This window comes from Cydia pomonella, chromosome 19, assembly GCF_033807575.1.
Source record: "Cydia pomonella isolate Wapato2018A chromosome 19, ilCydPomo1, whole genome shotgun sequence".
In the NCBI taxonomy this organism is placed as follows: domain Eukaryota; kingdom Metazoa; phylum Arthropoda; class Insecta; order Lepidoptera; family Tortricidae; genus Cydia; species Cydia pomonella.
This window is the reverse complement of record NC_084721.1, coordinates 3,866,434-3,880,060: the sequence shown is the minus strand read 5'-3', so window position 1 is coordinate 3,880,060 and position 13,627 is coordinate 3,866,434. Positions and strand designations below refer to the sequence as shown.

Sequence of the window (13,627 nt, the reverse complement as noted above, 5' to 3'; positions counted from 1 at the left end):
ATACGAATCTAACATACTTCTGGCCAAGGCTAGATACTCTAATGAGGATTACTACGTCTAATGTAGGTAATCCAATTGTATCTATACAGTATTGTGCCATGCCGGCCGTGCGCAAATTTCATTCATACGCCACACCCACTGGCAATTTGTCCATCATTCTCGGATTACGGTTTAATCAGGAAAGAGGACATAGGTAGCGTTTTCGCAGACAATCTACTGCAAATTACCTTGCTTAGGCAAATTTACTTGACAACTCGCAATGATGAATTATGCTTGTAATAGTGAGGAGCCCTAGCTGATCGTTAACAGGATACCACCCTCGAATGATGACATTAGTGATGCGATTGTGTAAATTGTATTGTGTTACGGTATAGGGTAGGGCAGCTACTTAAATATTTAGGTCAAAGAGGCATTCTTGTAATCTTTGGGAGAGTCGCTTTAGCAATCAGAACTGTTTGTTGTTTAGGGTGTTTTTGTTTAATAAATATCCCAAACGTTGGGTAAACTCTTATACGCAACGAGTGACGTCAAAAAGTTGATACACATGGAGAAAAAATCAAGAAAACAAAAATCTATATACCGTCGCTTAATACGATGAAAGAATATAAGTGGGTTATACCGGTCATAAAGCGTTGAAATCTACTCTCAATTTATAGCATATGATCTTATAACATTCCATTACTACACTACATTTTATTTTTTTCTATTTGTAAAGTTTTAAAGTGGTCCGTTGAACTGCCTTTGGGAGCGGATACGCCGGTGGGCCCGCGCTGGCGCGCACCGCCCGCACTGGATACCACCGGCGGCAGCCAGTTCCACCGGCCGTTTTAGGACATGTACAAACCTACGCAACGATTCATAATAATTCAGTATTATTTAATAATCCTGATCGATTCTGAAAACTAACAAAAAGCAACTCAGTGTTACGATTGACAACATTTTTAAATGATATTAGATTTAGCCAACATAAAATAGGTGTAGCGGTGAAGGATCCATCACCATTATTCACCATTCACTATTATTTCATTATTTTCTCAACATGAAGAGCAAAACTTCCTTAAAGAGAAGACAATAAGTGTTACCATTGGAATTTTGAGCTAAAATAAAATCCTTCCCATTTCAAAAATCAATCCCAATCAATCATCAAAAGTCACTATTAATTAATGAATACTCTTCTAGCTAGACCAATTTTTAACACTAAAACTTGAAGCATTCCAAAAGCACGTGGAAATGATATTTAGGTACTTATTTTGGCTTCTAAACCAAATAACTAAAAAAAAAACCAATAAACTGTCAAAAGGGTTATAGCGCAATTCACTATTTTTATGAACTTTTTGTGAAACATCAAAGATCAATTGGTTTTCATTTCGTTTTTCAAATATTTTTTCATTAAGTACGGGACAACGAAATAACGATTGACAGAATTCTAGAACGGAAACCAATAACTATCAAATAGTTTATATTATTTATATGTAATATTCACTATTATTACATATTTTTACTGTAGATCAAATATCGAGGATTTCGGAGTGCTCCAAAAGTAGGTACGTGTCAACGAAAGTCTTCCTACTTTCTAGAAACCTAAGCCAAATAAAAACCCTCCCAATCCCTTTAAATGGGTTATCAAACGTAAGTCAGTGACTTGAGAAATACATTTATTTTATTAGCTCTCTGCCTTGCGAAGCGAAACACGTATTGATTTGTATCTGAGCTGAATTGCTTGTAATAAAGCTAGACACTACTCATGAATAGGGCGCTAAAAATACTGTAAATCGTGTGATTGTGCTTCTCATTCTTCGTTTGTACTGATGTTATCGTTCATCAGTATTGAATTATTGATCTATCCCCGCTTGTTGAGTTTTCGGATGATAAATATGTCAATGAGCATTTTGAATTGTTTTGCCCAAAGATTCCTGCAATCTTGAGTAAATTAATTGTGTTTTGGATTACGCAGTACGTAGCATGGTTGTCCGTTGATGAGTGACCTCTTTTCAAAACGTCCGACCTTATCTATTTACATGCATTTTTTGAGCGTCACTATGAGAAGCGCCATCAAGCTCTTAATTGAATTATGTGGAGCACGGCAATTTTCGCGTGCACTTAACGCCGCTGATTCACGGCTAGATTTACGTAACACTGTACCCTGGGGACTGTTTAGCGACAGGACACTTGACAGACGACCCTGGCACCGAAATTAGGCTAATCAAAGTAATCATGAAAGGTTTTCAGACGCACTTTTTACTAAGCTCTTACCTACGGACATGCTCGACGTTTTTGCTAGAAATATTTAAAATTCGGTATATTTTGTGATGGTGGACGCTGAATTCAAAAACTAATTGTGTATTGTGGTTATAATATTTCTGTTTCCTAGAACAATTTTAGACGGAAAAGCCTTAGTCTGTCGATTGTCGAGCTTATGGTTGCTCTCGGTAGGCTTTCTCATAGAGGTCGTAAAGCTAGTTTCTCCGGAGGAGGATAGCATTACACGGAGTCTACACAATTCACTAGATCGTATAGAATAAACGACAGCCAGGCACACCATAAGTGCGGCGCCGGGGCCAGGCGACCTCCTTTTCTCTTTTTCTAGTGCACTAATCAATAGCAAGAGGAGCATTCAACTTTAGACTGGCTTATTTTCGCACATCGCGGCTGCGCCATGATACGAGTACCGCTCCTGTCTTACTAAGAATTTAATATTAAGCACACTCGGTTTTCCATTTCTCCATACTTTAAATATTCATTTACAAAAAGTATAGAATAGATCAGCCGCAAACTTAGCTCTTCAAATCAACGCAGAGTTTCTTAGCGTAAATAATTGAGCAGCTAAATCCGACCAAAACACCCCTTGTACATTTTTGAAATATTTCCCCACTTCCGATTGAAGCATTTGAAAGTAACATTTCGGAGTTACAGTTTAATTATGAAGTCTGGAATAAGTGGAATAACGAATTAAGTAGTTTGCCGATGTTAATCGGGCTTCGTACCACGCCCGGCGCGGGGGTCTCGGCAATTTCCTAGCAATTGCCCTCAGCAAACCACTAGGGCAAGGCCTCGAATACACCTACCTATCTTCATATGTCGGGTTCTGCACGCAATTTTCTTTTAGAACTACTTTAACCTTCGCTACAAGACGGGACGAGTTGTTCGAGTTATAGTCTTTATTGCTGGGTTAGGAGTGGAATGAGGTTATCGTTTAGGAAATATAGCCCTGCTCGCAGCCGTTTATAGGGTAAGCATAGCAACTGGCAACTCAAATAGCTACAAGGGAAAATGTTTGAAATTCTTAGGTATCCAACACTGACCACCATCCGGTTGATTTACTGTAACGAGTTAAAGTAACGAATTTATACTTTTTCAACCGATTTTTTTTAGAATACTTTTCAACCGGAATATTATTAAATAATACCTAAATGGAAATCGGTAGCGAGCGTGAAAAATAACGCTATTAAGTTTCTTTAAATAATTTTTATAGCTAAGTATACAGTTTCAGACTAAACTTTGTCTTGTAATCCCAACATGATTGTTGGATACTTTCAATGTGGTTGTTATTTATGATTCCTTTTGTTAACACTTACGCCAGAACGCGAGAAATTGTATCACATTTAAAATGTCCCATTAGCCTTTGCTTGTGGTTCTGAAAAGAGCTTTACGAGGATTATTACCCCACTAATCCGCTTTATACGTTTCGTTGCACCCCCAGGGATAACGCCATAATGTCACAGTTACATCAGTTACTTCTTGCCGGTTTTCCTCGACATTCCATAACAATATGTATACACAAACATATTTTATCTCTTATTATAATTATACGGTCACTATATTTATCGGAGAGCCCAACATGTTCTCATATATATGACCACATGACCACATCTCTGTTGGTGCGCAGATATTTAGAGCACGTTGGCGGCTTCGATAAATTTAATGATGGCTTTACTTTTGTTTATTATTGGATAAAGGTAAAAGTATTAACCACATTTTCACTTGATATGTGTGTATTCTACCGCTTGTACAATGGGCTGTGCTCTGAAGAATTGTTTGACTTGATGCCTACGGCCACTTTCTGTCACCGCACCGCTCGCTGTCGGCATGGTGTTCACCCTCATACCCTAGAGCTTAAATAGTCGCACACTGTGCGGTTTAAAAGGAATTTCCTCCCGCGGACGCTCCGGCTGTGGAATGAGCTCCCTGCCGAGGTTTTCCCGAGAGTATACTGTATGGGGTTCTTCAAAAAAGCAGTGTTAAGGTTTTTAAAGGGTCGGTAACGCGCATATAACACATCTGGAGTTGCAGGCGTCCATAGGCTACGGTGACTGCTTACCATCAGGCGGCCCGTATGCTTGTTTGCCACCGACGTGGTATAAAAAAAAATGATAGTAGGGGTAAATGCAGTCTTGGATGTAACATGCTTACCTAAAATATGTCATTCACTCTCGATTTTAAAAGATCCAAGGTATAAGTAATGGGTAGGTTTTTGCAGGAAGTTTCTGTTCTTATCGTTATTTATTGCGGGCTGTCATATATTTGTCAATTTGACATTTTATTATTAGTAATTTGTCACGGAAAGTGAGCTTTGGTGTAAGAATTGGTATCGTATCGTGGAGTTATGATTTATCGCTAGATCAATCACTAGGGGGAAACAACTTTCATAATAACAGTAAACAGGTGAAGGGTAGAATTTTCTCTGTGGAGTAATGCTCTATTTACTACTTTTTTTGTCCAACACAAACACGCCATGGACAGTGGTCACACGCCGCACACTACGGAAATATTCTGATATAGTAAGTAATATTTTACAGCGAAAACATAAAATTACCAGTTACTGTCAGGTGCCTTAAAAAGACAACAAGATGGGTCAAAATATAGAGGAAAAGCGAGAACTGGATATCTAAATATGGTTCACCAATTATAACTACTTACATTATGCTTACTTGTAAAATGGTTCACATTACTTATTATAGTTGACTTAGTTGGCATTGTAACGCCGCTAAGCCATTGTTCGTGTATTCTAGCTAGCGTTAATTTCATTATAGGGACCTATCCAGTTTCCACCTGCTCTACTTTTATTGGATTGCCCTATTTACAAGGCCTTAAACCTGTATTTATGTGCGTCCCGTATGCAATTACATTCCAAATTAGTTTTCTTCACATGAGTACTTGTACACTGCGGCACTAATACGGAAGCTATAGTTTTAGCACCACGAAATTCGTGTATTGAAGTACTCACAACTTCTATTTCTTTCTGCATTTATTTTTTATGGACAACACAGATCCACTTGATCCAGGGCATTCCTAAAATACTGACATACATTCAATATTAATACATTAGTGTTTCCAGTTTCGCAACGTAAGAGCATAGCTCTGTTTCATGCAATAAACCAAGCGTTAAATATTGAGATGGCTTTGATCTATATAAGTGGCCACACGGACATGAAGTTTGGTCAATCATCGAAGTACTTAATTTCCTGAAAAACCTTTTCAATCCATTTGAACTTCCATGAACCACAGTGTAATAGTTAGCTTTTGCTGCCGCTTTGGTAAATTCTGAAATCATAATCCATGTATTCAAATTTGTAGGGTGAGACGTGTGCAATTTTTAGAACGTTACTGAGAACCATAAATCTTATCTGTATGTATTCCAATAAACTTCCTCCATATTCACCTTCGGATCATGCTCCTAAAGCGGTGAATCAACAGTATCGGCGTAGCAACGGCCGTGACGTATGTTTATATTCGCTCATATACTGTTTACTCTATAATAATTTCATTGACTGAAATGTTTTACGAAACGTCGGTGCGGTGTAAATCCTTGTTGTAAGTAGACGGAGGCCGTCTGACTGGGGCTAAATGCGATACAAATCCTCTTTGGATATCTAGGTCGATTATCTATTTACATATACTTCAAACCCGTATCCTCTTTATTTAAGTAGAGTAACAGATGCTGTAAGTATATTGTTTTAGGTAAAGGACACATTATTAAATTCAGTTCCGTTCAATAGCTACACGCTTCTCGTATTCAATAGTAAGGGGGTCCTGATTGAATTGAACGCTCCCTTAGGCGGAACTGAAAGCGACATAGATAATAGAAGCCGTTTTTGTGTCGCAAACATTTCCAAATGGAACAGATATTCGACATTGATCAGTTACACGTCGGTTCTGTTTTGTAGATATAAAACAGGACATCTCGTTATGGCTGCCCCACTTCTGCCTGTAGGCAAATCTAATATCGGAAATTGACTCGAGTCGACGGTTTGTTCACTTTGACCTCCCGCTCCGGCTAGAGGTGAGGTAAAACTATTATCTTCAATTTCATTACTCGATAAATCGAATGCTGCGTCGCCACAATTTGCATTCACAATAAGACCATTAAAATTTCTCTTTAGCTAACGGAAATTGTTCTTAACTTTTGATTGAAACCATCTACAATCGGATTTTACAGCTTCATCAAAGTTAGCTTTTTGCACACTAACGCCATGATTTCACAACACAATTTTCTGCATGAAAATCGTGTTCTTTCTCAATACATTGAACAAACAATTGTCGAGGTTCAGTGATCTTACTAGATCACATATATGTAGAACCAAATCACAAGAGTACCGTGTGCGTACATAATATGATCTCAGCACTCGGAAGGTTTCGCAAAGAAACATAATACTAAAATATCGACGCTAGGAGCGGTTTACAGTATCCATTCCATTACTCGGCTTCGGATCCGAGCGGATCGAACTAACCAGACACGAGGCCTTTCTGGACTGTTCTTATAATTAATTGTCATAAAGAACTGAATAATTTTATTATAGTTGCACGACACAGACATTGAGACATAAAGACTATCCTTTATATCCTGACTGTCGCATTTCGAATACACTAATGTATTCAGTAGACTCAGTTTTTGTGGAATTGGTATACAGAAAATTGCGGCACGCAAGCTGAGAAAGTTGGCAGAAGGGAACGGAAGAATGACCGTTTTATTACTAATTTCATTCCATTGTGCCGCGTTTTGCTATGTCTACCGAGATAGTAACGGTTTGTAATGCAAAAATAATCTAGCAGGGATCAGATTAAATGGCGTTTAAAACAATAGAATTTCTGATTTTTAGCTTATCTTTACAATTTTTTTATATTTCAATTTGGTTTTTCTCAATCAGTCTGAACTATCTTTTCTTTGCCAAGCGTGTTCTTATCCTTGAAGTTTTCCGTAAACTGAAGTGGTTTGCAATAAGTAAGTACACCACACCAGTTTTATGGGCACGTTTTGGCACCGCATTTGTTAGACGAACACGTCATCCCGGCATGCTTACCTTCTATTTCGCCGTGGTAGGTACTCACGAGCTATTTCTGAAATGCGAATTGCGGTCTAGGTGCTTATACGTAACAATTCGTGAGTGGTATCGACAAAATGAGGTAATCCCGCGTTCTTGAAGCTCCGAATAAATTGTACAAATTTATCCACGTCCAGAAGCCGACATGACCTTGACTGTTTCTCCCTTTTATGATAGGTTTGTATCCCAGCGCAGCGGGTCCCCTGGCGCGGCGGGTCCCTCCGTTGACGTGCAGCTATTCATTTATTGAGCTGTTACTTGTAACGACTAAAAGTCCCGTTCTGTAGATATTCACTCAAAGGAACGGCATGTACTCGTATATTAATTAACAATCTTTCCGGTCTTCCCAACAAACACGGGTGAAGTTTAATTTCACGCACGCTTTTAATTTGTGTTTGGCTCAAACCAATGTTTGCATTTGTTGATGTTTGAGCGACGAACGTGTTTTTGCACATAATTCAGCACGCAACCTTTTCCAGTAAATTTCCACAATTCGAAGTTGCGGTATTAGAACATTCAATATATTCCCGAAGTTTCTCACGGATTTAGCCTAATGTTAAAAGTTTTCTGTGCTCGTACTCCATCCAGTAATGCAAAGGATTCTGTGCCACCAAATCTGCTTATATAATTTTTGCGCGAAGTCTTATTCCTCATGTTCCATTCAATAGGTAAATATTACTAAATACGAGTAGTGTTACATCTCGTTAAATCCACAATCTACAAAAAATAATTGAGCTTGAAAGCTGAAACTTTTCCGAGGCAGTTAACGCTATGGGCTTGGCTACAGATCATATTTATGAGTCCACTTGAGTACCCCACTCGGCGGAACGCCTCATTATGAGATTTCAGCGTGCTTCCCTGAGTATGAATCGCCCGCGAAACGGTGGCCTATTTGTTAAATACCCTTATTTAAAATCCATCCAGAATATACATATTATTTGTAAAATACGCTCTACCGTTGCGAAGCTGCTCAGAAATGTACGTTTGATTCTATTGTTCTGTATTACGTAAGTTTTACGAGGACTCGTGTAAAGGAAAAAGCCAGACAGTGGCAGTGGTTTTTACACCCACCACACCTATAGATAACCTCGCACCGCAGCGCTCGGAAACTTAGAGGTAGTAAACGCGTTCGGAACTAGTCACGATAAGACTATAGTTCTTAATTTAAAGCCTAAATAGCTCATATAGACCGATTTAGAGAATAATTAATGTCGGTGGGGCACTGTGCGAGACGCGTTAGGTAACAGCAAGGCGGGAGCGAGCGAGAGGGCGGCGCGCGCCGGCTCTGCTATTGATCGTGGGGGATGACGCCCGGGGTGACCCAAATAGAGCCTCCGTGCCTCCGGCCCCACACCAGGGTCTCCACCGCCGCCCTCGGCCACCGACTGCTCGACGACGAATTTTCATATCTGCCGGCTCTCCGCGGCGAAGGAATGGCACTGCTGCTGCCCCTACTGATAATATACCTTCCGCTTAACACACGACGAATGTCCATTCGAATGCTGAACGCCCTTGAACATTTACATGTCTTAGCCGGCTGAATCCCTATATTTTTCCTTTCTCGCTTACGTGAGCCATGAAAGTTTTATAAGCCCGACTGAAAAGTTTTGAGGTCACTTTCATTGCCGAATAAATACTTGGTGACACTAAGACGCTCGGATCAACCGATATATATTCGTGGACACGCGTAGGCTTACATAATCCAGCTTATTAAAGTTTAATAATTTGTATTCACGCCAGGGTGTCATAACTTTGCATATTAATCAAAGCTGAAAACTCGTTACATTTGGCGCCCGAATGCATAATAACTGACCTATGATTTGGCTCGCGTGAATGCACCGCTGACTGTCCTGATGGCTGACATATTGAATCTATATTGATCGGGTAGGTTGCCTAGGGTTTTCCCAGGTTTTCACGTATTTCCCGGCTTGCGCTGCGTTGGGGGAGCGCGTAGCTTATGTTATGACAAATGAAGGCTTTTAATATTTATACTGGTCGGAGTTTCGCTTTGTTTATGGTGTTTGACGGCTACGATTTTATGATGGATGTAGGGGCTCAACGTGCCGTTTTATGTGGTTTCCGATACTTGGAACAACTTTGTAAAGTGCCTTGGGGCGTGAATTTTCTCATATGTTTTTTCTTTAGTTCTAAGTAAAATGGACGTATGTTTATTTGTGTAAATTTCATTGTACAAACAGCAACACTCTCAACTGTCCATCGGTGGACCTTATGCCTTTTGTAATAACATCCACCGATGGACACATGGTTAACAGTGTGGGCGATGGTACCAATTTTCTATATATACATAGTAACGGAGTAATGACAGAGAGTAATATTTCTCTATTTAGAACATAGTCTGAGTCTAGTTTTTTGGGTCAAACTGACATTTAAATAATCTGCTTTGTTTAACACACTCGCTGCCAGCACAAGCTACGCGCTACGAGCTACGTGCGTAACTAATAACACGGGTTTTCCCGTTTGGAAGCGAAAGGCGCCTACGAACAGAGAACCCGCTTAGCAGGTCGCTGGCAGTGAATGTGTTAAAGGGAGTAAACTGTTCATCAATTTTTAGTGGTTTTAAGTACAGCGAAAAAATTTGTTGGCTATCACTACATCAGATACCTAGAGTTTTATATAAAAAAAAAAATGAATATATCATAAATCAGTAAAACGTCTGCAGTAAAATTATGAATAAGTAACAATACCGAGCAACCACGAATGATTGAAACAATGAAGGAAATCCTTTTGTTTAGTCTTCGTCCAGGGAGGGCTCGTTGAGATGAAAAATGGCGGCCGCAGCAAGCCTTGACGCTTAAATTGAAAAGTGTGCAGTTGCTTTTATTGTTGCAATAGACCAGGAGATTGCAGGCGAAATGTCACGCTCCGTCCGTTTTTACGATCTGCCACTTGTGTGACCTTTTTTTCAAAAAGTTCGGCATGAATGTACGAAACGAAATTTGTGATGATTCCGTCAAATAGTATAACAAAATTTTTGTAATGGTACAACTTTTAATGGAACTCTAATTGGCAAAGCTACTTGTATTGATGCCACCAATTAAGCGTAAATAATTGATGTGTACGCGACTTTATTGACATATTGTTAATGTTAAAGGTCGTCAGATCGATCATTTGAGTCATCGTCTCATCGTACGATTGATTGTACAGTCAAGGTATTAAATATCGATACGGACAGAGTGTCAAAAATATGTATACACGACGTTATTGCCTATATATTAAGGCAGTGTGTACATATTTTTGTCACTTTGTCCGTTTCGATATTTAATAGCTTGACTGTACCAACATTGTTTAATGCTTTAGGATTACGTGCATTTCGCGCAGTTTCCTTTATTTTATATTACTGAGAGATGAGGTTATGGTGGAAAAGCCTCTAACCCTTATATTTACTTGCATTTCTCGAATACATGCAATTGTCCTACGAAGACACTTGCTCCAATTGACCTGGTATAGTTAATAAACCTAAAAAAATCTATGTCTAATAGATTGATAATCTGCCGCAGTAATATAGATTTGTATAACTTTATCTGTATAATGAATTGTACATAAAACACATCTTAAATAAAATAAAAATAAAAAATTCCCACGATACAGCATTCGCTAATCTAAGTTGAAACAAATCCCATTTATGGCTTGTTTGTGAATACAAATACGAACATTCTGTCGGATGAACACGAGCAAACTTTTGATTATTATATTTCCCGCCCTCCCCGTTAATCAATGCGTAGTTCCGCCCCTCATGATGTAACCAGTCTGGAACCTTACATAACCGGACAAAAAGCTACGCTAGCCGTTCCTGTTGCTGAGCGCAGGCGTTTAGGACACTCAGCAATGCCATTGTAACTAGACCTCTAAAAACGTGTTCAGTAGTACTATGAACAGCATTTACTTATACTGGTTGTCTGAACGTTCGACGATCTAAGTGATTGGAACATCCGTCCCCTAGTCTAGGCTTCGCGCTAGTTGTACGCTTACGGTATGCGTGCGTGATTTTGTTACGATTAACAGGCCATTGTGTGAGCCTAAATCGCGCCAGACACCTGGCGAACTCGACAGAAATGAATAAGGAGTTTTTGGTACGTATTTAAACGCTTTAACCTTTGTTGTTACGCGAGGACTGGGCGTCTGTTTGGACTTAAGGTAAGCACACCATGTTCATGCGTGTGATCAATGTTCTTCTCCTTTCCTTGTAATTTTTAATCTCTGGAGCTTTCGGTACTCTGGTTTATTATAATGCCTACTTTACTGAAAATATCATAGTTTTCAGATAGACAAAGATAATTCAGAACTTCATGAAACTCTAATTCCCTTTGTTTCAATTCTGTTTATTTTAACTAAGTGATACACCGTGACCTTACATCAAAGGGTTAACTAACACCAGTTAATCCTCATGAATAATTTCTACTGCCTTGTGGGGGATAATTGGGGATGGAAGCGTGTAGTTTTTGCCACACACGGGGTAATTACGGGTAAGGCGTCAAGCACCGGAAATTAAGAGGACAGGTAGCCCCTTGGGGTCGCTTCGCCACGCCTGCCAACCTAAGCCTCATGGACCGCTCAACGTTGAAGATCTTGTGAAATAGACTCAAATAGGACAGATATTCAACCTAACGCCTTTCGTATAGTTAGGATGAATTTATCCTCGGACTTGCGCAAATATAAATTGTATTCTAGACTTATGTTGAAGTTTTGAAGTTGTCTTTATTGTCAGTTACACACTCAACCAACGACACGAGTATTGGTTTTTATACCCTGTGGAAAAAGTGTGTAGTGAGAGAATGGAAAAGATTTTGACTATGTTTCATGTGGTTAAGTGTAAATTTGGAACATTCTTCGTGATTTATACTTCTTTAAAAAAAAATTGTGGAATTCGTGTTTACTTCATGCTACTTGCTAAAAATCCACTAAGTCCTGGAAAACTACGAGTAAATAAATATTATCTTACTTTTATAAGTTATCCTGCACGCTCTACATTATCTACGAAGTTTTCTTTCAATGGCCTTTCTACGTACCAAGTGTTAGAGTGCATCGCTTTAGAACTTTATTGTCATCCGTATTGTGACTACAGTGTATTTTATTAGAGTATAAAGTATTTTATTACTACTCTATGTAATCTGTACTCCTCTATAAAGGCGAATTTCTCCAAGAAAATAAATCAAGAAAGCTCTAGAGTCCAGTATAAACTGTTGTAGATTTTCTCCGCAAAGGTAGCCAACTGAACAAAATTCTATGGCTGTACGAGATTTTTACCTTTTTACAACGTTCCTATTCGGCCTCGGTGCGTCTGATCGGACAAAGGATTTAATGGTCCAGACGTAATGTGTCTAACACACCTTTCCGTTTGTAATGTGGATTTCTTCTTCATTGCTTTTGGCCATAAATTATTAGCGTGTACTTCTAACTCCACAGTACGATTTAGAATTCGTCTAAGAATTACGATCTAAAGTTTAGGTACATCAGACTTGAGGATTTAGATCGGATCGTGGCCACATCCGAGGTCTAGATGTAAAACGTTTATCGCCCCACATTTATACGATGCTTATGACATTATCATAATGCGTATGCAATAAAACCGAATCGAATATATTGCCCACTATAAAACCGCACTACGGCCATCGAAATGTAAACCGATGTGGGCAGATCGGTCAGATTGAAGAGCGAAAACTGTTTAAAGTTAATAAATAGATCAGGCGAATCTATGAGTCAATCTGCAATCGATATGAGCTCTTTAGCTTGTTCTAAAGTGTTAAGATTATTTATACAGTTGAGCTTTCGATTTGTAAAAGAGAATTGATGATTATAGTGATTAAGATTACTTGATCATTTAAATATATTTAATAGCTTATGAAATAATTAAAATATTATGCTACTGTAACTTGCGTTAAACATGTTGGATTAAGTTAGGCGTGTTATTAGTCTCACGAGTAATGTCGGCGCTTTGTTGAGCGTAGAAAATAATTATATACATATATGAAAAGGCAACTGCGTGAGTAACTTTTCTTTCCAAGAACTCGCCCTTGAGATAAGAATGTCTATCATTCTCAATGCAACATTAGGATGGGCGCGTCGCCGAGACGGCCTTCCGCCCTCCGCCCGCCCTACCGCCTCAGTATGCCTCATAAAAATTTATTAACATCGCCGCTGTAAAAGCTTTTATGGACAGTTATTAATGAAGGCCACCGTATATGATTTTTAGGCCGTGTTTATTGGAAATAGATCGGCTAATGAGATAAGGTGTCGGAGGCGCGTGGAGGCAGCGTACGGCCGTCGATCAGCGGAGGCTGTCAACGTTG

General features: G+C 39.1%; 1 protein-coding gene across 1 annotated transcript in view; it reads left to right on the top strand.

Annotated features, from left to right (window-relative positions):
* Nucleotides 1–13,627, top strand: part of LOC133528277 (sodium/potassium-transporting ATPase subunit alpha) — an 81,027-nt gene that overhangs the window by 31,101 nt on the left and 36,299 nt on the right. The gene's annotated exons all lie outside the window — the stretch shown is intronic.